Source organism: Haliotis rubra, unplaced genomic scaffold (genome assembly GCF_003918875.1).
Source record: "Haliotis rubra isolate DU_JTF1 unplaced genomic scaffold, ASM391887v1 Scf1167, whole genome shotgun sequence".
NCBI lineage: Eukaryota > Metazoa > Mollusca > Gastropoda > Lepetellida > Haliotidae > Haliotis > Haliotis rubra.
In genome coordinates this window covers 222,154-248,297 of record NW_025765078.1, presented here as the reverse complement: position 1 = coordinate 248,297, position 26,144 = coordinate 222,154, and the positions used below count along the sequence as shown (strand labels likewise).

Sequence of the window (26,144 nt, the reverse complement as noted above, 5' to 3'; positions counted from 1 at the left end):
ACCTTGTAATGTCCTGCCAGAGGACCATCTTACCACAGGGAACCATGTATCACGGGCCCAGGGCCACACAGAGAACCAAGTACCATGTATCACCTTGTAATGTCCTGCAGTATTACCGGGGCCCAGGGCCACGCAGGGAACCAAGTATCACCTTGTAATGTCCTGCAGTATTACGAGGCCCAGGGCCACACAGAGAACCAAGTACCACCTTGTAATCACGTCCTAAAAGCGAATCAAGTACCACTGGGCCCACTGGGTCCAGGGCCACACAGGGAACCATGTATCACCTTGTAATGTCCTGCAGTATCACGGGGCCCAGGGCCACACAGGGAACCAAGTACCACCTTGTAATGTCCTGCAGTATCACGAGGCCCAGGGCCACACAGTGAACCAAGTACCACCTTGTAATGTCCTGCAGTATCACGAGGCCCAGGGCCACACATAGAACCAAGTATCGCCTTGTAATGTCCTGCAGTATCACTGGGCCCAGGGCCACACAGGGAACCATGTACCACCTTGTAATGTCCTGCAGTATCACTGGGCCCAGGGCCACACAGGGAACCAAGTATCACCTTGTAATGTCCTGCAGTATTACGGCGCCCAGGGCCACACAGAGAACAAAGTATCACCTTGTAATGTCCAGCAACATCAACCAATTACGTATTATTATACCTGTAACTAAAGTATTGGTTTGACTCAGGTATGACTGTCGTGACTCGTGATCAACATATTACACTGGGATACAGTTTGTAAGAAGGACATGACACAAAGGTTCACCATCGCTAGGAGCTGACCATTGTACCAACGTGAATCTCTTCATCGCAACACCATTAATCTGCCGCCACAAAATGCCCAGTCAGTTTTTTCTCAGTTGAGAATGAACAACTGTGCGACTGGACGCTTTTACGATTTTGTCGTGTGTGACAGAACTCCGTCGGGCAAAATTGTTAGAAAAAGGGAATTCACCCATACATATACATATGAACGCACTGGAAGATACGTAGAAAAAAATGTGATTTAAGTAAAATATGTCTGAAGATCAGACATCGGCAGAGCCTGAGTAACTTGGTGTTCACAGGGACATTTTTAGTCAACGGTTAACCAGTGCTAGTGGGACGTTTATTGAACGTGGATCTATTTTTAGCATCAGATTAACCAGCAGCGGGTAGTACACTGATGGAATAAAGTAACTGTGCGGTATTTGATGTTAAACCAATTTAATTCAAAAAGATAATAACATGATTTGTGGTGTTTTCCTTAATCACTGTTTAATCGTTGACAGAATAGTTTCGAAATCTGTATGATTTGACTCTAAGCATCCTGATACGCCCTTTACGAGATGTGCTGTCAAAAGTCAAGTCACAAATTCAGTATCTTGTGTGTCAACCATTGGCGTTGATGCAGGCTTGACAAGGACGACGCATAGACGACACTAAATGATTAAAGAAGGCAAGAGGAGTTGTCGACGTTGAGCAAAGTCAGCATACCGTTCCCCTCGTCGTTTGTACACCCTTGCCCTGCCATCTGAGCTGTCCATATGAAATCTTGACTCGTCAGTGAACAAAAATTTCATCCCAATCTTGTCATAGATACTGTCTGTACCAGGCAAGAGGTGTCGGTGACATTGCAGTAGAATTGGGCGTCTTGCTGGGTGTCAGGGCCGGACATTGAGTGCCCTCAGTCGGTTTCGTGCAGTCCTGGAACTGATTGGACGTAAGCCAGGAATGGTCAGTCAAACTGACATGGTCAGTCAAACTGACATTCTGGAACTGATTCCTTAGATGGATCAGCCGAATTGTCATATCAACTTTCATGCAAACATACCACATGGTAATTTAGGTTATTTTTACAACTTTTCATTTAACTTTTGTTTCATGCAATTTTATGTTATGCACAGTTACTTTTTTCCGTTAGTATATATGTACACATATTTACTCCCCGACAGCGTCTAAAAAATAGATTTTCCCCAAACTATATCTAAACATGAGTAACTTCATGCCCATAGGCAAACCGGAGTGGAAGATTAACCAGAGTTGTGAGACGTGACACACTGGTCCAGCGTGGATCTATTTTTAGTATCAGGTTAACCAGCAGTGATATAACTCCCGGGTAGTACATAAAGCGTCTACGTTGAAACCTTGCCCCAGAACACCAGACGCTACATAGCCGGGTACACCTCGGACAGCGACTGTGATCATACAAGGAGGATATACCTGTGTGTTTGTGTGTTATTCTGGGCTACTGTAGGTAGGTAACAACTACACCACTACTCCGTCCAATGTTTACTGGGTGCTACCACGATTATTCTACACTAGCCATGGGCGGATCCAGGAATTTTGAAAGGAGGGGGTTCGAACCCCCTGAACCCCCCATTGGCTCCGCCAACGCAAAAAAAAATATTCAATGTGATCTTAAGCCGCAACCCCCTTCCCCCTCTGGATCCGCCAATGCTAGCTTTTCAATGAGGGATCACTGTCTGTATGACCTAATTGATATGTATCACATCTGTATTCATTCACAATAGGACACTTAGTGTCGAATATGATGGTTAATCTCACCAAGTGTGTGTGTATGTGTTAGTGTGTTAGGTGTGTTGGTGTGTGTTAGAGCCTGCGGTGGTGTGTGTTAGAGTGTGTGTTAATGTTAATGGGTGTGTGTCTGTATGTGTGTATGTTAGTCTGTGTATGTCTGTCTGTGTGTGTTAGTGAATGTGCGTGTGTGTGTGTGTGTAGACTGTTATCCCGAATATTAAACCGTGATGACATGTTCAGGGATTACAATCCGTGTCCAAACTTATATGTATGTTCATTCACGACCAGAGATTCAGTGTCGTAGAGGTGGTTAATCTTCCTAGTCAGTTGCATGTCACAAGCAGTGCAGCGTTGAAATGCAAGTCACATGATATGCCTACCACGTGACTTTACACAAGCGTCAGGGTTAATCTTTCGTACTAGAAACTGGGAACAAGATAATGTAGAGGGGGCTATGCGAGTGCACGTTTTCATGTTTAAACCGCACAATGAAAGCAAGGACATTTTCGAGTGAGTACACCACTTCACTGACCGTATTTTGGTATAAGCATCCAAGCGCGTTTCAAAACTCAAACGTTGCTTAGGGTTGTTTTAAGAGAAATAAAACAACACATAGTTGGCAGCAGTTATGAACATTATGAACAGTCCTGAGAGGATTTAACCTTGGCAGAGTGTTATTTTACTTTCGTCCTGTATATTCAGTAACACAGGGGTCATGGCTAACATCAAGGATGTTACCATATAGTTGTCTTACTGTCTTTTGTTGACAGGTTTTAGTTGGAAATGTATTGTTTAAAATCAAGCCACGATATGGTTTAAATACTGCCGACGTGATTCAAATTTCACTCACTCACTCACTCACTCACTCAAGAGGATCTGTAGGATTACACGTGATAAGGATACTTTTTTTTAAATATATATTTAAAAAAACGCTTATATACCACATAAATGGAAGTTGGTTAACCTACTGCTTAAAGTGTTCGTCAAGCCGAAGACCAAGGTTCGATTCCCCACATAGGTAGTATCTGTGAAGCTCATTTCTCGTGCTAACCGCCTTGATATTGCTGGAATATTGCTAGACTGATTGACTGACTGAGTTTAGTTTTTCGCCGCTTTTAGCAATATTCCAGCAATATCACGGCGGGTGACACCAGAAATAGGCTTAACACATTGTACCCATGCGGGAATCGAACCGGGGGTACATCACTCAAACCGGGGTCTTCGGCGTGACGAGCCAACGCTTTAACCACTAGGCTACCCCACCGCCCCCGAATATTGCTAGAAACCATATTCACTCACTCATTATATACCACAAAGATGTGCCTTTGTAATGCTGCTTTGAATTATATTTTGTTAATGACTGCATGGTATGTTCCATAGAAGCTTATTACTTAGATGTGCCATTACATTGCTGGAATATTGCTAAAAGTGGCGTAAAACCATATTCAGTCACACATAAATGTGTCTTTGTATTGATAATATATATTGTAAACAAACACCCACACCATGATTCTCTTGTCAATGGTGGCTGGGTAACCTTATCAATCAGATGTACGCTAGAGTAAACAATCATAGAAAAACGACTCGAGGATTAATCCGCTGTGCGCTACCGTGACGTAAACTATCTATTTATAGCATCGCGGGTGGATCTATCCCGCTAGATTAACCAGCCCCAGTCGAGTCATTCACGAGACCCGCTTGAGCATGTCGCGTGTTGAGGTAGAATAGTGTCCCTGAAATAGCTGAGTGTATTTTCAGCAGTTTATTAATCTACCTTGACGGAATGTCCTGACATGTCACACATTTTAAGTGGGTGTCCCGGCAAATGTACTAAAAATGTGTATATCTTGATAAATGTTAAACTCTGTGAAACTCTGTGACTGTACAAATGTTCGATTCTTTCATGTCTACAACCATTGATCTCACCCCTGGTGTCACTCGCCATGCTATTGCTGGAATATTGTTAAGAGAAGCTCCCACGGAAACTCACTATAGTTTCGCATGAAATGCATGTGGACCCGGTTTTTTAGGGTTAGGTTATCCGACACCTTATACATCGGTTTGCTACGTTTGCTCTCTTTTTAAAAAAAATTCAACACATTTCTAATGAAACGTTTAGCATCACCTGAATAAGCTTTCATGATGACAGCTAGAAGTCGTCAATGTGAATGATCCAAACGGTCTATCGCTGTGCAGTGCACAGGTAACTATCAGGAACTGCACGTGCATTGACCTTTATGACCCAACACTGCCGCTGTTACAGGTCATTGGCTCCCTCCCTCTGCAGGCATTCTGTGTTCTGCTGTTTATTTTGTTGACAGTTACATAGACAGATTCTTTAATACAAATGCATAAAATCGGTGATTTACAATATGGTTAGGTTGTCTGACAAAGATCCACTTGCACAGTTTGAGATCGATTGGGTCATTGGATGAAGAGATATTTACAAAAAAACGGGTCCACATGCATTTCATGCCAAACTATAGTCAGGGTTATTAAATTCATTTGAATAACAGGGGACACAGTGAAAAGTCTACAACAACACATTCACAGACGTATATCTCAACGTGAATAACCTGATGCTCACATAACGGTCCAACGTGTTTACAAGCAGAGAATGCCACATCTATTCACATCGGTTGTTCTAACGTGGAGGTATTTTTAGGAGTATGTTTAACCTTCATGGTGGAATGTCCTGGAAATCACACATAAGAAGTACTTCGACCTCAAATGTACTGACGATGTTGTTAATTGGAAATGCTCAACTCTGTGACTGGATCCATGTTCGCTTCCCTCACGTGTTCAACGATTGAGCTCCCCCCTGTTGTCACCCGCCCTGATATTGCTTGATCGTTGCTAGCAGAAGCTCCCTCGAAAACTCGGTAATCAGTTCTTAAATTAATTCGAATAACAGGGGAAACAGTGAAAACTCTATAACAATACGTTCATAGAAGTATATCTAAACTTGAATAACTTGATGCTCATAGGCAAACCTAAGTGAAGGATTAACCAGTGTAGCTCTGAGGCTTCTGTGATTGGATCAACGTGGATCTATTTTTAGCATCAGGTTAACCAGTGATATAACTTCCTGGTTGTATATAGACAGCCCACACAGAGACCCAGGCACACAACACGTGAAGACACATAGCTGGGTGGACACTGGACATACACAGTGGTCATACAAGGACATACCTGTGTATTTTGTGTGTTATTCTGGGCAACTCTAGGTAGGTAGACACACAATAACATTAATCGATAGCTACCATTTGCTTGTTGTAGAAAGATTATGACTGTTCAATAATACTCCACAGTAATGAATTATTCAGGAATAGCAATCTGTCACAAAGCTTACATATATATATATATATCTTCATTCACAACTGGACATGTATTTATCATCCAGAACGGGAGATATCGCTTGTGTGAGATCAAACGAAATCTCCTATGAGATATCATTTTGACAGTAGATTTTGTACAATACCCTGACAATAAACTTGATGTCGTCACAATGCTATCACATCGCAGCACTGCAAGTCTAATGGCAGAACCGTGTTCAGAGATTGAAAACTAATGAAGAGCGATATTTTTGGTGATAAATAGAATTTCTGTTCTCTATAGAATTCTCTATGTATCATAAATGGTGGTTACTCTCACTGACCAAACCTACAGTCAGTATCAGCGTCACACAAGTGTCAGGAGATTAACCTGGCCTGCCAGAAACTGGTCACAAGGTATTGAGGAGACTGTCAACTGTTGTCCTTATGTAATGTTCATAACACATTCAGTAGACATACATCAGCAAATGAGATTAACCTGACCTGCCAGAAACTGGTCACAAGGTATTGAGGAGACTGTCAACTGCTGTCCTTATGTAATGTTCATAACACATTCAGTAGACATACGTCAGCACATGAGATTAACCTGGCCTGCCAGAAACTGGTCACAAGGTATTGAGGAGACTGTCAACTGTTGTCCTTATGTAATGTTCATAACACATTCAGTAGACATACGTCAGCACATGAGATTAACCTGGCCTGCCAGAAACTGGTCACAAGGTATTGAGGAGACTGTCAACTGTTGTCCTTATGTAATGTTCATAACACATTCAGTAGACATACGTCAGCACATGAGATTAACCTGACCTGCCAGAAACTGGTCACAAGGTAGGTATTGAGGAGACTGTCAACTGTTGTCCTTATGTAATGTTCATAACACATTCAGTAGACATACGTCAGCACATGAGATTAACCTGGCCTGCCAGAAACTGGTCACAAGGTATTGAGGAGACTGTCAACTGCTGTCCTTATGTAATGTTCATAACACATTCAGTAGACATACGTCAGCACATGAGATTAACCTGGCCTGCCAGAAACCGGTCACAAGGTATTGAGGAGACTGTCAACTGTTGTCCTTATGTAATGTTCATAACACATTCAGTAGACATACATGAGCACATGAGATTAACCTGGCCTGCCAGAAACCGGTCACAAGGTATTGAGGAGACTGTCAACTGTTGTCCTTATGTGATGTTCATAACACATTCAGTAGAAACTGCTAATGTTTAAAAGCATGAGTCGTTAAATGTATCTTTCTATCAGTGTCATGTACATACTTCCATTGTAAGCTAGGCAGATGTTATTAGAACTTAAATTCATGCTCTCTTCTATCGTGCTCTTAGAAGATAAAACACTTTCTACTACGGGGCTGTTTCAAGATGATACATTAAAACATAATGCTATATGTTTCTTCAGATTATTCATCAGTGTATGGGGCGGTGGGGTAGCCCAGTGGTTAAAGCATTCACTCGTCACTCGTCTACATTTACATTGTGTGAAGCCCATTTCTGGTGTCCCCGGTCGTGATGTTGCTGGAATATTGCTAAAAGTGGCGTAAAACCCAACTCACTCACTTGCACGTGAGATTGTTGACTCTCCTTAAAATGTGTAAACATATAGCACCACCTTCGCCAAGGGTTGACCTGACGGTATTGTTAGTGCTGAAACACCAGACCCACGACATTTACAGAATCTGTTCACCAGAGGGGGTACAGCAAGGCTTAATTCAGATGCTAATTCTAGGGGAGGTGGTGGTAGTCTATTGGTTCAAGCGTTCGCTCCTCACGCCTAAGACTGGGGTTCGATTCCCCAGTGGGTACAATTTGTGCATCCAATTTCTTGTGTCCCCCGCTGTGATGATGCTGGAACATTGGTAAAAAATGGCGTAAAATTAAACTCACTCACACTCACTCAATAATTCTTGATATCGATGGCATAACCCACGGAAGACTTATAATTGATATAAAGGTAACTGACGATTAGAAAGATGCATGTGAAGAAGAACCAAGTTTGTATTCATCAGCGGCAATTCAGGAGACCATCCTGGAACTATTTCTAGCCACAAGATAGCACCGCCATGCATGTCACTGGTACTGTCCATGTGTGTGTTTGTACATACGTCGTATTTGCTACATTAAATGCCTTTGGGTTGAAATAATATTTTGGCAACAAACGCACTTCTGGATTCACATGTTAATCACTATGGTTATTTGTTTCCATAACAACTTCAGTATTCAGATATTCGCTAGGGGAGATAATTTAGTGCTAACGCAACACGAGGATTAATCCTCTGTGCAGGGCAGTGACGCAAACTATATATTTAAAGCATTGTTGGTTGTCCCAGTTACGTGGGTGTATTTATAGTACAAGATAAACCAGCATATGCAATGCTGGTATAAAATAATTTACACATTGCTGAGGTTCTACTTTTGTTGAACATAAATGTAATAAATAGCACAATCCTTTAAGGCACTTCAAATCCCACAACGACTGCTGGCGTCAGTAGATAATGCTATCCGTGAAGATCCGGGTTAGAACTGGTCTTCAGTAACCCATGCTTGTCATAAGAGGCGACTAACGGGATCGGGTGGTCAGGCTCGCTGACTGAGTTGACTCATGTCATCGGTTCCCAATTGCGCAGATCGATGCTCATGCTGTTCATCACTTGATTGTCTGGTCCAAACTGGATTATTTACAGACGGTCGCCATAAAGCTGGATTATTGCTGTGTGCGGCGTAAAACAACAACCAGACCAAAACAACTTAATGAGGGATCACAATCTGTGTGACCTGATACGTTTTATACCTAAATTCATTCACAATGGAACACTCAGTGGTGTCGCATTTGATAGTAAATGTCCCTCGCCAAGTGTGCGTGTGTTAGTTTGTGTGTTTGTGTGTGTGTTTGTATGTGTGTTAGTTTATGTTTGTGTGTGTGTGTGTGTGTGTTTGTTCGTTTGTGTAGAAATGCACCATGCTGTAATGTAGACATGTCACTTCATGTGCTTGTCACATGTGACATGTCACTTCTATGTATGTTCCTTCGTGACGGGAATTGTCAGGATTAATCTGCCCTACCAGAAACTGGTTACAAGGTACCGAGGAGACTGTCAAATGTAACAAGTGGTTCTAACACATTCAGTAAACGAACATGTGCATATGTATGATTCATAATGTACGAGGGTATCTTTCTATCAGTATCATGCAAATACTTCCATTGTAAGTCTGGCAGATGTTTACAAAAAGTGTAGACAGGTTGTCTTCTATTATTGTGTTGTTTTATTATGGTACATTCAGATAGTAATGCCTATTTCCTTCATATTATTCATCACTATACCATTTCTTCATAGACAGTCAACGCCACCAGCAATTCATTAACCATTGGCAAATATCAGCTGTAGTCAACCCCAGATATCAAAGATAAAATAGCATGTCCATTTAAGGGTTTTGAATTTTTTCATGTGACTTACTTAAGATGCTTAAGCACCAGCATATTCTTATATTAGCATGAAACGTTGTGCCAAAGATTCCCCATTGTTGACAATCATAGGAAACAGGAAAACCTCGGTTTAATATCATGTATAAAACAAGGGTAAATGCGTACACGTGTATCACCACCTTCGACAAGAGTTAATCTGACGGTATCCTCAGTGAAACACCACACCCGTAATATCTGCTGAATCTGTACCGACAAGAGTTAATCTGACGGTATCCTCCGTGAAGCACCACACCCGTAACATCTGCTGAATCTGTACCGACAAGGGTTAATCTGACGGTATCCTCCGTGAAGCACCACACCCGTAACATCTGCTCAATCTGTTTGCCAGATATTGTGTCGTTTGATGATAACTTGAATATTGGAAACTAAAATTCAATATTGTGTATTAATACCTAACATCAGTGGCATAATTCAGCTGAGTAGTATTGATTGATAGAAAGAACGATGTATCTGAAGAATGACCCCTGCTCTGTATGAGTCATGTCAAAGGACCGACGTTGATCTACACATAGCCTTAAGATTAGTCTCTCTGTGCACATTAGCACATTAGCAAAGTTCAAATGTTGAGAGTGTTTTGGTTGGAAATTTAATAACATATGACTGAGAAGAATCATTTGTATAAACAAGAAGGCTGAGAAGACCATGCATGCGTTTACTGGGTGCTATCATGATTATTTTACAGCAGCTATTCCATGAGGGATCACATTCTGTATGACCTAAGTGGTATGTTTCACATCTGTATTCATTCACAGTAGGGCACTTAGTGTCGAATATGATGGTTAATCTCGCCAAGTGTGTATGTGTCAGTGTGTTGGTGTGTTAGAGCGTGTGTTGGTGTGTGTTAGAGCGTGTTATAGTAAGGCCAGTAATGCTTGGAAAATGCTTTTCGGCTTCAACATCAATATGATGAATTTGACACAAGATAAAAGCACATATATGATACATGTACGACTCCCCTAGTTGGATATTAAAGCTCAGATGACACAATGCACTTGAGGGGTGACTTCACAGGTGGAAATTTTGACGTTTTGAAATTTTTCGAAGTACAAACTGTAGTTTTGAATATACAGACTATAATCATTAATATAGCCTCAACTAATTAAACGGTCCCTGACATGCACTGCCAGTGCGTTACATAACGCTGGCACCCTGTGTGCCTGCCAGGTGGGTCACAGTATAGTCTGTTTCTTTGAAGTGTCTCTGCCATGGAATTGTTCTAAGTGTTTCGATATTTTACGAGTAATCATTATGATCAGGGAAGGGTACATCGTGATACTCATATGCCGTATTAGGTCGAGGTGGTATGAATAAAAAACAGTATGAATTTTGAATCTGAAATATCAACCTTTATCAAATAATTGCCAAAAAGCATTTTCCAACATTTCTGGCCTTGTTTTAGGGTGTGTTTGGTGTGTGTTAGTGTGTTAGTGTTAACGGGTGTGTGTCTGTGTCTATGTTAGCGTGAGAGTGTCTGTGTGTGTGTTAGTGTATGCGTTTGTGCAAAATGCAGGATGATGCAGTGTAGACATCTCAGTTCACATGATTCAAGACTGTTATCACGAATATTGAACCTTGATGACTTGTTCAGGGATTACAATCTGTGTCCAAACCTACATCACTTGCTCATTCATGATCAGACATTTCGTGTCATAGATGGTGGTTAATCTTCATGATCACTCGCATGTCACAAGCATTGCAGCGTTGAAGTGCAAGTCACATGATATGCTTACAACGTGACTTTACACAAGCGGCAGGGTTAATCTTTCCTACTAGAAACTGGTTACAAGATATTGTAGAGAGGGGCTATGTAAGTTCACGTTTTACAAGGAAAGTGGGGACACTGACCGTGTTTTGGTATGTACTTCCAAGCACGTTTCAAAACTCAGACTTTGCTAAGGGTTGTTATAGGAGAAATAAAACAACACCTAGTTGGCATGAACATTAGGAACAGTCCTGAGAGGATTCCATCATGGCAGCCTGTTATTTTACTGTTATACTGGTATATTCAATAACACAGGGGTACAGGGGCACAGGGTTACTTTCAAGAGCATCTTATCATCTAGTTGTTTTACTGTCTTTTGTTGACAGGTTTTATTTTCAATGGAAAATCAATTCACAATATAGCTGAAGAGAGGATCTGTAGGGTCATTATCGATCAGGGTACATGTTTCTGGTTCTGTCAATATATGTCTTTATACACACTCTTATATACCACTCAAAGGGGTGGTGGGGTAGCCCAGTAGTTAAAGCGTTTGCTCGTCACGCCAAAGACCTGGGTTCGATTTCCCACATAGGTACAGTGTGTGAAGCCCATGCATTTCAAGTGATATTGTTGGAAAATTGCTTAAAGTGGCATAAAACCATACTCACTCACAACATAACACATGAATGTGTCTTTGTAATAATATTTTATCATGAACGCTACAGTGACGTAAACTATCTATTTATAGCATTGCGGGTGTATCTACTGTCCAAGATTAACCAGCCACAGTCGGATCATTCAGGAGAGGCACTTGAGCTGTTAGGAGATTTATGTATGTCGTGTGCTGAGGAAGGCTGGAGATCCTAATATAGCTGAACAAATTTTCAACAGTTTATTAATCAGCTCCACGGAATGCCCGAAAAGTCACATATTTTAAGTGTGTGTACCGTGAAATGTTATTAATCATGATAAATGTTAAACTCTGTGACTGGACCCTTGTTCGATTCCCTCACGTGTACAACCATTGAGCTCAACCCTGGTGTCGCCCGCCCTGATATTGCGGGAACATTGTAAGGAGGAGACTGAACACTATCTCACTAAGCCCAGTGGCACCTCCATAGTAAAAGATCTGACATTTCTCACAGTGAGTAAACTATGCTTACACGGTAACTGTAGTCAGTGATTAACCAGTGTTGTTGTGAGACTGGCCAGCGTGGATATATCTTTAGCATCAGGTTAACCAGCAGGGATATAACTTCCTGGTAGAATATAGACAGCCCATACCAGGATTCAGGCACACAATGTAATGTCGTTCATTGTAAATGTGCAAGTCCATGACTGGACCCGTCAGCCATTTTATTCGTGTAAGCCCGATAGGTTGCAAAGCTTTATGTTTATAGTATTGAGGGCTTGCCCAACTTTCCTTTTCGAAATCACGTGTATGCCCGGATTTTTTTACAATGGTAGCTACGCCCCTGCCCATGTTCGATTTCCACACGTGCACAACCATTGGGCTCACCCCTGGTGTCGCCCACCCTGATATTGCTGGAAAATTGTTAAAAGAAGTTCCAACGAAAACTTACTAACCAGGGTTATTAAATTTATTTAAATAACAGGGGACACAGTAGAAAGTCTATAACACATTCACAGAAGAATGTCTCAACGTGAATAACCTGAGTGAAAGATTAACCAGTGTTGTCGTGAGACTACAGCCAGTGGTCCAACGTGGATCTATTTTTAGCATCAGGTTAACCAGCAGTGATATAACTTCCGGGTTGTTTATATACAGCCCACGCATAGTCCCAGGCACACAAGACGTGGAGACACATAGCTGGGTGGACACTGGACATACCTGTGATCATACAAGGACATACACTGTGGTCATACAAGGACATACACTGTGGTCATACAAGGACATACCAGTGTGTGTTTTGTGTGTTATTCTGGACAACTCTAGGTAGGTAGACACACAATAACATTAATCGATAACAACTATTTGCTTGTTGTAGAAAGATTATGACTGTACAAGAATACTCCACAGTAATGAATTATTCAGGAATAACAATCATTCACAATTGGACTTGTCAAATATATCATATATGGCGGTTACTCTCCCTGGCTACACAAACAGTCAGTATCAGCGTCACACAAGTGTCATGAGATTAACCTGCCCTGCCAGGAACTGGTCACAAGGTATTGAGGAGGCTGTCAACTGTTAACCTTATGTAATGTTCATAACACATTCAGTAGACATACATCAGCACATGGACTGCTAATATGTAAAGCAGGAGTCGTTAAATGTATAGTTCTGTCAGTGTCATGTAAATACTTCCAGAGCAAGCTTGGCAGATGTTATTAGAACTTAAAGTCCTGCTCTCTTCTATCGTGCTCTTAGAACATAAAACTCTTTCTACTACGGGTCTGTTTCAAGGTAGTTCATTAAAACATAATTCTATATTTTTCTTCATATTATTCATCAGTGTATGGGGCGGTGGGATAACCCAGTTGTTAAAGAATTCACTCGTCACGCCGAAAACACAGGTTCGATTCCCCACATGGGTACATTTACATTGTGTGAAGCCCATTTCTGGAGTCCCCCGTCGTGATGTTGCTGGAATATTGCTAAAAGCAGCGTAAAACCCCCTCACTCACTCATCTGTGTAAGGTTACTGTTTCTAAAGCGCCAGTGTCACTTCAACGCCTGACTATTTTCATGCGACTGTTTAATACAAGTGTACAAAATAGCTAGGATACTCTTCCACGTGAGAGTGTTGACTATCCTTAGAAACACACTAAACTACTGTTTTAATGGGAGATATTTCTTGTAAAACGGTGTAAGTGTGTAAACATACAGCACCACCTTCGTCAAAGGTTGACCTGACGGTATTGTTAGTGAAATACACATTGCCATTTAGAAAGTGGTCAAATGTAGCATATGTTAAATTTGGGATTACAATTTCTCTGTAAAGTACATTATTGTTATTGCTGAAGCACCAGACCCACAACATGTATAGAATCTGTTCACCAGAGGGGGGTACAGTAAACTTATGTATTGCAAGGTTTAATTCAGATACTTATTCTCTGGGCGGTGGAGGTAGTCTAGTGGTTAAAGCGTTCGCTCCTCACGCCGAAGACTGGGGTTCGATTCCCCAATGGGTACAATGTGTGAATGCCATTTCTGTTGTCCCCAGCCGTGATGTTGCTGGAATATTGCTAAAAGCGGCGTAAAACTAAACTTACTCACACACACTCAAGAATTCTAGATATCAACGACATAAACCCACCGAAGACTTATAATTGATATGAAAGTAACTGACGATTAGAAATATGCATGTGAAGAAGAACCAAGTTTGTATTTATCAGCGTCAGGTCAGGAGACCATCCTGGAACTATTTCTAGCCACAGGATAGCCCCGCCACGCATGTCACTGGTACCGTCCATGTGTGAGTTCATACATACGTCTTATTTGCTACATAAAATGCCTTCGGATTCAGATAATATTTTGGCAACAAACGCACTTCTGGATTCACATGTTAATGACTGTGGTTATTTGTTTCCATAACAACTTCAGTATTCAGATATTCGCTAGGGGAGATAACTCAGTGCTAACGCAACACGAGGATTAATCCTTTGTGCAGGGCAGTGAAGCAAACTATCTATTTATAGCATTGTGGGTTGTCCCAGTTACGTGGGTGTATTTATAGTACAAGTTTAACCAGCATATGCAATGCTGGTATGAAATAATGTACACATTGCTGAGGTTCTACTTTGGTTGAACATAAATATAATAAATAGCACAATCCTTTAAGGCACTTCCAATCCAACAGTGACTGCTAGAATTGGCCTTTAGTAACCCATGCTTGTCATAAGAGGCGACTAACGGGATCGGGTGATCAGGCTCGCTGACTTTGTTGACACACGTTATCGTATCCCAGATACGCAGATCGACACTAACGCTGTTCATCACTGGATTGTCTGGTCCAAACTGGATTATTTACAGACGGTCGCCATAAAGCTGGAATATTGCTGTGTGCGGTGTTAAACAACTACCAGACCTAAACAATTTTAATGAGGGATCTCAATCTGCATCACCTAACCGATATGCTTCATATGATTACACAATGACATTTTAGAAAGTGGTCAAATTATGTAACATGCGTTATAGTTTAGATTACACTTTGATATGTTTCACATCTGAATTCATTGACAATAGAACACTCAGTGACGGATATGATAGGAGTGTGTGTGTATGTGTGTGCGTGCGTCTGTGTGAGAGAGAGTGTGTGAGTGTGTGTGAGAGAGAGTGAGCGTGAGAGTGTGTGAGAGAGTGTGTGTGAGAGCGAGTGTGTGTTTGTTTGCTTGTTGTTTTGGGTTGGTTTTTTTTGTTTTTGATTTGTGTGTGTGTCTGTGTGTGTTTGTTTGTTGTTGTTTTTGTGTGTGTGTGTGTGTGTGTGTGTGTGTGTGTGTGTGTGTGTGTGTGTGTGTGTGTGTGTTGAAATGCACAATGCTGTAGTGTAGACACGTCACTTCACGTGCTAGTCACATGATTCTTGACTCCTGCGATGACTATAACACCATGATGACGAATGCTTCAAACTTACATCACCTCTATGTATGTTCCGTCGTGACGGGAATTGTCAGGATGAATCTGCCCTACCAGACACTGGTGTTACACGATATATTTAATAAACGAACATGTGGAAATGTACTGATGTTTCAGCGCATGATTCATAATGTACCAGGGTATCCTTCTATAAATATCATGTCAACGCTTCCATTGTAAGCCTAGCAGATGTTACCAAAAACTGTAGACAGATTGTCTTCTGTTATTGTGTTGTTTTATTGTGATACATTCAGAGAGCCCTGGCTATTTCCTTCATATTATTCATCATTATAAGGTTTCTTCATAGACTGTCAACGCCACCAGTAATTTATAAACCATGGGCAAATATCAGCTGTAGTGAGCCCCAGATAATATATCATGTCAATTTAAGGGTTTTGAGTTTTGTCATGTGACTTGCTTAAGATGCTTAAGCACCATCGTATTCTTATCATTAGCATTAAACGTCAGTGCCAAAGATTTCCCACTGTTGACAATCAGACGAAACAGGTTTAACCTCAGTTTAATATCATGTATAAAACAAGTATAAATATGTACACGTATATCACCACCTTCGACAAGGGTTAATCTGACGGCATCTTCCGTGAAACACCACACCCGTAACATCTGCTGAATCTGTACCGACAAGAGTTAATCTGACGGTATCCTCCGTGAAACACCACACCCGTAACATCTGCTGAATCTGTACTGACAAGGGTTAATCTGACGGTATCCTCCGTGAAACACCACACCCGTAACATCTGCTGAATCTGTTTGCCAGATATTGTGTCGTCTGATGATAACTTGAATATTGGAACCTAAACTTCAATATTGTGTACTAATACTTACCATCAGTCGCATAATCCAGCTGAGTAGTATTGATTGATACAAAGAACGTTGCATCTAAAGAATGACCTCTGCTGTGTAAGAGTTCAAATTCAAATGTTGAGAGTGTTTTGGCTTGATATTTAATAACAACATGATTGAGAAAAAATCACTTGTATAACGAAGATGGCTTCAAAGATTGAGACTATATCCCCAAGAAATCTAATAATATATGATACATCAATAATTATAGAAGCAGGCAGAGAAGATTGAACTATATCACTGGCGTCAATTGGAATAAAATAATGCATCTGACGATATATACAGCGCATCAGACGGTTGCTGTTCGTGAGTGTGTTTATACGATATATACAGCGTCATGGTCTCTGGTTTAATACTACCTTTATTTCCATTTCCCATATAATTGTGCTGTTGAGATAGCGTGATATTTTGAAAACAAACACACTTCAGGATTCATGTACTTATGCCTGCATGCTGTTTGTTTCCATAGCAACTGTACTTTTCAGACATACGATAGTCGTAATATGCAGTATTTTAAAACGACTGAAGATTAATCTGCTGTACAGTGCAGTGACGTACATGATCTATTTATAGTATCCTGGTTAAACCCACTGACGTTGTGGTATTTACCTACAAGATTAACCTGTTGCGGCCGAGCCAGTGACAGGAGCCTTTAGAACAGACACAAGTTATGTCCCTTGTTGAGGTAGAATTCGAAACCCAATAGCTGAGTTTAAATGTGATATACCCTGATAAAGCATTTGCTCTCTGTCAATAACATGAGTCGAGATTTGACATCACAAACAACCTCACATACCTCAGTGTCCATGTATGAGCGTGCGTGTACATGTGAGCTTGTGTGACCCTTTGTACTGAGATAGTCAACTGAATTATATACTATGCTGCAGTGTGATCCGAGGCGAGCAAATCTTTGTCCTGTTTCCTTAATTCCAAGCATAGCATTTTAACACTTTGTGCCAAATACATAAATTTGCCTGTAACTAAGACATCGGTTTGAAACTATCACTGCTATGACTCAGTATGAATGCGTAGAACATTGTTCATATAACGGTCCAGCGTGGAAGCAGGAATTGCCATGAGCATATCTATTCACAACGGTTATGAGACGAACGTTGTACCAACGTGGATGTATTTATAGCAGTAAGATAAAGCTTCCTTGATGGAATATCCAGGCAAGTCACACACTTCGACCTCAAATGTACTGACAATGTTGTTCATTGTAAATGTGCAACCCTGTGACTGGACGCATGTTCCATTCCCTCATGTTTAGAATTATTGAGCTCGCCCCAGGTGTCTTTCTTCCTAGTATTGCTGAAACATTGTTACAGGAAGCTTCCACGATGATAAATTCCTTTAAATGATAAATTCCGTTAAATAACAATGAAAACAGTGAAATATTTATGGCAAAAACATTCACAGAAGTATTTCTCAACGTGAATAAATTGATGCTCATAGGCAAACCTGAGTGAAAGATTAACCAGTGAAGTTGTGAGACTTCGGTCATTGGTCCAACGTGGATTTAATTGTAGCACCAGGTTAGCCATCAGTGATATAACTTCCGGGTTGTATATAGACAGCCCACACAGAGATACAGATTCACAACAGGAGACACACAGCTTGGTGCACTCCGGGCATACAAGGACATACCTGTGTGTTTTTTGTTATTCTGGGCAACTCTAGGTAGGTAGATACATGTCTGGGAGGACACAGGACATACACTGTGGTCATACAAGGATATACCTGTGTGTTTTGTGTGTTATTCTGGGCAACTCTAGGTAGGTAGACACATGTCTGGGTGGACACAGGACATACACTGTGGTCATACAAGGATATACCTGTGTGGTTTTGTGTGTGTTATTCTGGGCAACTCTAGGTAGGTAGACACATGTCTGGGTAGACACAGGACATACACTGTGGTCATACAAGGATATACCCGTGTGTTTTGTGTGTGTTATTCTGGGCAACTCTAGGTAGGTAGACACATGTCTGGGTAGACACAGGACATACACTGTGGTCATACAAGGATATACCTGTGTGTTTTGTGTGTTATTCTGGGCAACTCTTGGTAGGTAGATACATGTCTGGGTGGACACAGGACATACACTGTGGTCATACAAGGATATACCTGTGTGTTTTATGTGTTATTCTGGGCAACTCTAGGTAGGTAGACTCATGTCTGGGTAGACACAGGACATACACTGTGGTCATACAAGGATATACCTGTGTGTTTTGTATGTTATTCTGGGCAACTCTAGGTAGGTAGACACATAATAGCATTACTCTAAACTATTGTGTGTGCTTCTTGCGTTTAAGACTGTTTAGCGTTATCACGAATATTCCAAAGTAGCGACTTATTCAGGGATCACAATGTGACCAAACTTATAACGTGTTTGTATTACGTATGTCTGACAATGACAGTGAGACATTGCGTGTGGTGGTTAATCTCCCTGGCAAGATGTGTGTCACATGCAGTGAAATGCAGTGCAAGCATACCGAGTTGAATGCTAGTCACGTGACGTCTCGCAAGCGGCAGGATTAATCTACCGCACTAGAACCTGATCAATGTCAATTGTGAACTGTCGTAACTTTCAAGTGCTTCTGGTTCAAACACGATATTCGGTAGAAATAGGCATGTATTCCCAATATTGAAAAATATTAACATGACAACAAAACATAACGTATGCACAGTTTGAGATGAGACAATCGATAAACTTACACTGCTTTTTAAATTATGCGCCAACATTACTAATTTCATGTCGGACATCAAACATAATTCATTTAGTGAAGATTCTGTTTATCTGTTAGTGTTGACATATTAGGAGACTGTAGGAGGCTCACAGCAGCAATAATCTTATTGACTGACATCGTTCTGTCTTGTGGTGTAAGATCAGATATGACCCAACGTGATCATGTGTAAACATAGAGCCCTACCTCTGACACGATGCAAAGATTGGGCTCTATCTCAGCTTATGGTTTTGCTGACCTTATTGTTCTGTTCTGAAATGACACAATCATACACATCTACACACTTGATTCACTGGCTATAGTGCCGTTTTCTAAGTTATATGACGCAAACCGCATTTCGGATATTGATATAATGCCATTTTGCAAAACACAAATGAAGAGTATCGTATGATACAAAGGGAGGTAACAATATAGGCAGGTGTATCAGAAGATTAACCAGCGCGTATGAGTGTTACGTCATAGATCCAACGTGGATCTATTTATAGCAACAAGATAAACCAACTGCACTTGCTTCAGTGAGGTGCATAGGAATCACCAACACAGCCAGTCGTTCAGACAGGATCAAGTGAACAAGCAGGCAGATAAACTGAAAAATGATAACGCTGCTAGACCTGGTGATGTCATAAAGGAGTATATTTCTTCGACCAGTGATATAATTTATGCAAAACTTACGGCACGGGGAGGTGCCCAGAAAGTTGGTTAAATGGACTATTAATGCCAGTCAATAAACACAAAGGTGATCCAAAAATGCTGGAAAATGTTACACATATTACACTTTTGAGCCGTTTCGTGAAATTATATTTATTTTAAAACAATAGTCCTCACAGATTTCCAGGAATCTGCTACAATTTTATCTGAAGCACAAGCTGGATTTGGACAATGTTTTTTATCATCTTTTTTGGAATCCTGAAAACTAGAACAAAGAAATTATATTGTGCCTTCATTGATTTCCAACAAGCCTTTGTCACCGTCTGGCGTTGGGGACTATGATAAATTAATATCAAACAACAACCGGAAAACGTTTAAGGTTATTCACAACATGTATCAAAATATTACATCTTGTGTATCATGAAATCAAGCAAAGACCAATATATATATAAAGTGTGTGTGTGTGTGTGTGTGTGTGTGTTGGGTACCCCCATATATATATATATAATGTATTTTTTTAGGGGGAACAGATTGTGTGGAAAGCTATATCTTTCTAACGCTTACTGATCATTAGTTGAGAAATTACATCTGAATGAACTTCCTACTTTTAACTGAGAGTCTCAGACTTTGAGATGTTGGAGAGAAGAGATTACACATCTCACTGTAATATTTTAAATATTTACTTGCTTGCATAAGTGTAGAATTTCAATATCTACTAGTATGATCATATTTGAGCTTCTGTTGGTAGAGATTGCGATTGTGTAGGTTATTCTATATAATCACAATGCAATCTCCACTGGTAAGATTGAGATTCTACCAGTAGATACTCCGATCGCATTCTCTACTAGTAGAGACTCGATTGCAATCACTACTAGTAGAACATCCGATTCTACGATATCGCAATCTTCTACCCTGACATACATATTGCTATTTGGTGTATCATACATTAATGTATCATAAAGTAGTTGCAATATAGATATGATGTAAACGTGAACCTCTAATGCTGCAGAACGCGGCCGGGGTGTAAAAAGTTCAGTTCAGTTCCAGCACAAGCGAGATGTAATATGATGTAAGATGCTGGTATATAAATGTTGTTTAAATATCAATATCATCGGAGAGAGTACTTATTGGTTGTGAATCGAATCCAATCAAATTCAGATTATATATTTAAACACAGACGCGACAAACACCTGATATTAGAATGTGAGAACTTAGGAAGCTTGGAGAATAACCCGTGGCATGTGTTGTAGCTTGAAAAACATGTGGTCAGTGTAGTATATACTTGCTTATCGTCCATATCCCAACCATAATACTGACAATCACATGTAAGGATGGGCGCTGGAAATAGCAAACGCCAGTCCAGTAGTGGTACATCAACATAGGGGAGACACATTTAGCTCAGTACTGATACCATGTCACATGAGACTAGCCACTTTCTTAATACTGATACCCGTCACATAAGACTATAGCTTTCTTAATAGTGATACCCCGCCACATGAGACTAGCCACTTTCTTAATACTGATGCCCCGTCACATAAGTCTAACCACTATCTTAATACTGACACCCCGTCATACGAGACTAACCACTATCTTAATACTGAAAGCTTCTTCTCTCATTACACCATGTTGTTGGAAATGTCCATGTTTGTAATGGTGAAATATGTTTCTGTACAGATTATGTGACATTGCGTAAACTGAGCATATAATTAAGAAGAGCAATATCTAAAGAAGAGCAGACAAATTACTGCCTCAGCAAGTATTGAATAGATTAGAATGACATTTTTAGAAGATATTCTGTTTTCATGGTAACCCTGAGTGAACAGTGTATGTTGACGTGTGACATTTACGGCATTGTCAGTTGCGTGTAATTATTACCTGTCCTAAAATGGCCAACCAGCTTACGTCTCGATCACTACCCTACCAAGTGTGTTATGATACCAATATGTATTCTCACATTGTTCATCTTCCTTCGGAATTGAGTCCATCATGAGTCCAGGCAGGTGAACTGTTCGAGGGAATAACATGGAGGACGGGAGTACTACACAGGTATGAGCATTGAGAACTTGTTACAATACCTGTCGTTGGGGAATTTTTCCATAAAACACACTATGATAAATGAATTCATGTAATCAATGAATATGTTTGTGTTTTGTGTGACAATATATTGCGGTGGAAATTAACTGCAGATGAAACAAAAAGAGATATAAAAAAAACTATCTCCTTCAAAGGAGAATCTAAATGACTTGGTTGATGGATAACATCACATCCCTCTTGCTCAGTTCCACACACATTATCACTTATACTAAACACCAATGAAGTTCAACATTGAAACATGTGATTAATTATCATGTGCTGACATGAAACATCAATATATTCGGTTTATTAGCATGTTCCGAAATGATTCGTAAGTACTGCTGCACAAGATCATCGTGTCGATATTCAAGGATGTGCTTGCTGTGTTTCAGTCCCGTGTGATGTATACAGGAAGGATTACTAAGGAGGCATTAGAAGAATACTTGGTGAGTACCGCATCCGTCAGTGAAGGAATGAGTTGTCTGTAACTTGTCTGCAGACACAGATAGCAGGACGACTGTATTCGTCCGTCAGCAGATGCTGTAGTTAAGGTGGACAACAATAGTCTCTAAACAGAGACGTGGTGAAGTCTGGACAATCGGGATAAAGTGTGAGTGAAGTACATGTCACTACTCCCAAACATACATATTAATTATGATACATTTGATATCACGCCTATTGGCATTTTGACTATGGTAGGTTTAGCAATTAACCCAGCTCGAAGGGATATCAATTTAAACAGACCTGACAGTTGAAAAAGGTGAGACGGTATATACTATTTATCAATATGACGAGCCTAACTTTCTGGGTGAGTCGATTTCCTTTAGTCTAGTCTCGATACAGGGTATCCACCTACGTTCTACAATCGACGAGCTGGTAGTTAGTATGCAGTCTGATTATTTCCATACCATACTATACACTAATCATGAAAAGTTCAAGGAACCCGATTCTTTCGCATTGCTATAGTTAAACCTACATTGAATGCAGTAAAATAGTAATACTATTGTCACTGATGGCTTTATGTGTCATGTTGATACCGTTACATCTGCTATTCCGTCTGCTCTATCCATGAGTTGTATCATCTATTTTTTTGAGAACACGCACGCATACACACCTACACACACACGCACGAACATACACACTTGGTGCGGAAGTACAACACGAGACATGATGCCTCTGATGCTATGCGTTGTGGCATACATACTACAACATTTTGAGCAATTAGCCTTGTGTGTCTCGGTGGGTTATCAATTAAAACAGACCAGGGCTTCAACGGAACAAACGCGCGGGTTGAAAAGGTGTAAAGCCACACATAGTTTGTGCTTTAGGATCGTCCAGTCCCACCTCTCTTTGAGGTATCCGCATGCAGTCTATTCACAGTGGTCGAAGTTGCTTCCTCGATGTAGTGACTTCAAGTAACGAGCATAAAGTATAGGGGCCTAGTTGGTGTCCAGATGACTTTGTCAGGGCCATTCATTCTGAAACCACCCATTTGCTATTTTTGGAGCAGGGATGGAACTCTGATCTATTCAAATACGACTTAAAATAGTTAAAGGGTTCCTAACCTATCAGATTAAATCAGTTAAATCTGTTTTTGAATTTAACATAAAAAGCAATACGTGTGTCCATTGATAGCTTTATGTATTATAGCATCCACTAAGTCAAATATAAACATGTGTTAGTCATGGGAGTGTGTTATGTCTGTTAGTGAGGGTGTTTGTTGAGATATGAGGGCGAACTAGTGCAAATCGAGTAAATACCGCCCTACCTCAGGAAACAGGTGGCACACATTTTACCACTTTCATGAGGGTAGCGTCTTTCCTTTATATTGAGAGAATTTCAATTCCAAACGGAGAAATACCATAATATGTATGGTCTGTAAAGAGTTATATTGGGTGCTAAGCTGCATAAAGGGAGGGCTTTGCACCACTACAGGATTTCAATTGTTTAAAGAAACTTCAATGAAGAAAGTTAGGTATCTAAAATATGTGTGCAGGTGAAACACATCTCTTTTTTATTCAATTTGTCGAATGCTGTAACGTCGAAAATTGTTGAATGTTTGTAAATGCAAAATGTTGTATGCTAAAAAGGAGTACTAATGTGTCAACTTATATTGAGAATCGATAGATTATAGCGTAGCTCAAAGCGCTGACATTATTACCCCCGTCGAGGGTATAAAATGTCCACGCCATGTTCATTCACAAATGCTTCTATAAGCATTACCCGCATAAGAAATCCCATGGTACAAATGCTTCAGTGTTAGGACACAGAAGCCCTCTCTGGAACACTGCACTGCCGGCGGTCTCATCAATAAAGGTTTAATCCATAATCGATTTTACTTAACTTCAAACGATCATTGACATGAGTACAGACCCGTGCGCATCTGCCTCTCATACTTGAGTATAAAACCCGCAAATCAAGTTACGTGTCTACATAGCCGGTAAATTGTGACACACCTAACATTATACCTACATACCCAACCTGAACCGGACATTGCAAATTTGAAGCGGACACTAGAAATACATTCCCCAACTATACCTACATACACATGCGGTACCTACATACACATACTGATACCTACATACCTACACTGATACCTACATACCTACACACGGATACCTACATACCTACACTGATACCTACGCCTTACCTCATGCCTACATATCCGGCTGATACCAACATACAGAACCTACATGCTAGCATCCTAGAAGATACCATCAAATTGAACCTGATCCAGTCATGCACCCGCATACCTGACCCATGCACATGGTGTCCAAAGCACAACGTTTCAAGGTAGATAATAACTTCCAGAGCAAAACGTGTATCTCAATGGTGTGATTTCTAGTGGGTGGGTGGAAGTTTACTTTTACGCCACTTTCCTCAAAATTCCAGCAATGTCATCGGACGGGAACACCTGTAATGGTCTTCTGACACCTACATACCCAGCCTGACACCCAGATACCCGAAAGCAGCGGAAAAGAAACGCTAATAAAGAGTCGGAACACTCTTTCAGAAGTCTGACGTAGTGTTACATCTAAATGGCAGTTAAAGACATCTGTAATGTTAGTGTAGGTTACATCTACTACCATAGTACACTACACCATACTGAAGTAAAACCGGATGTCTTACGATTCCACACTATAATAAGGAACTTCGATGTAGTATTGTAGCGGTCACATACTCCAGTGATGTCAGTAATACTTCAGTTTCCATACAAACAGCACAGCTGAATATCAAAGATAGTGAGAAGATGGGCATGTCTGCTTAAAGCTAATGGACTTCCTTACACCTGCATACCCAGCCTGACACCTGGATACCTGACCTGACATATACATACCCAGCCAGAGAGCAACAATCTAATGATAATTCCAGAATATAACGGGTATCTGAACGTTGTACTATGTATATTCACAGCAGAAGTATACCAAATCACAAGTCTGGTTAAATAGTTCTTCTCACAGACAATGACGATGACCACAGCATATCATATATAGGTCATAGTTAATATAAATGCCCCTATTTCATTCAACAGTAGAAACATGGAACATCTTTATGTGTTGTTACATGAAGTAAGGTCTGAACACAGACCCAGGTTATGTCATGTTACTGGGTTAACAACAGTCAAATCAAATCAGAAGGTGTTGGCAGACTTACTTAAAATATCTGAGTGAAAATAGATCAACTTTGGTTCCTACTATGTATACATATTCAGGTCCCTGCTTCTCCCAGTAGCCGGGTCATTGGGGTAACCTTACTGGATTAAAGCGTCCGCATGTCATGTTGAAGACACGGGTTCGATCCCCATATGTGTGGGGCCCGTTTCTGGTGTCCCTCATCGTGATATTGCTGGGTAAAGCAAACACACACTCCACTCTTCCGGTAGCCAGTTAGTTGTTTGGTCGGCTGGTCAGTGAACATAGACAAATTGCAAAACCAAGAGCACATTGTTCACATTTTCTGAATAATAATGGTGGACATGTCTCTAATATCTGAATCATCATTTTCAACGTATGTGACAGTTGTATTCGCATTCTCAAGTATAGTCAAGACATATAGCATGTAAAGAAAAAGGTTCACGCAAATGGTACGTTTTAAGAGTGGAAACGGAGTTGCCAAGGAGGAACAACTCTGTCATCTTTCCTTCC

At 40.6% G+C, this 26,144-nt stretch overlaps 2 long non-coding RNA genes across 3 annotated transcripts in view; one reads left to right on the top strand and one right to left on the bottom strand.

Moving 5' to 3' along the window:
* Nucleotides 1-2,065: 2,065 nt before the first annotated feature.
* The window catches only part of LOC124256946, a 46,176-nt gene continuing 22,097 nt past the window's right edge, over nt 2,066-26,144 (top strand). The window contains exons 1-3 of one of the 2 annotated variants that reach the window (XR_006893142.1): nt 2,066-2,247; nt 21,907-21,972; nt 22,392-22,445. This is a non-coding gene — a long non-coding RNA (uncharacterized LOC124256946). Of the gene's footprint in view, nt 2,248-5,687; nt 5,759-21,906; nt 21,973-22,391; nt 22,446-26,144 lie in introns of those variants that run through there. The other variant, XR_006893141.1, reaches the window with a different exon arrangement.
* Nucleotides 18,252-18,507, bottom strand: LOC124256970. Its single transcript, XR_006893152.1, has 3 exons — nt 18,467-18,507; nt 18,346-18,368; nt 18,252-18,273 (listed from the first exon to the last, which is right to left on the bottom strand). It is a non-coding gene; the product is annotated as an uncharacterized LOC124256970 (long non-coding RNA).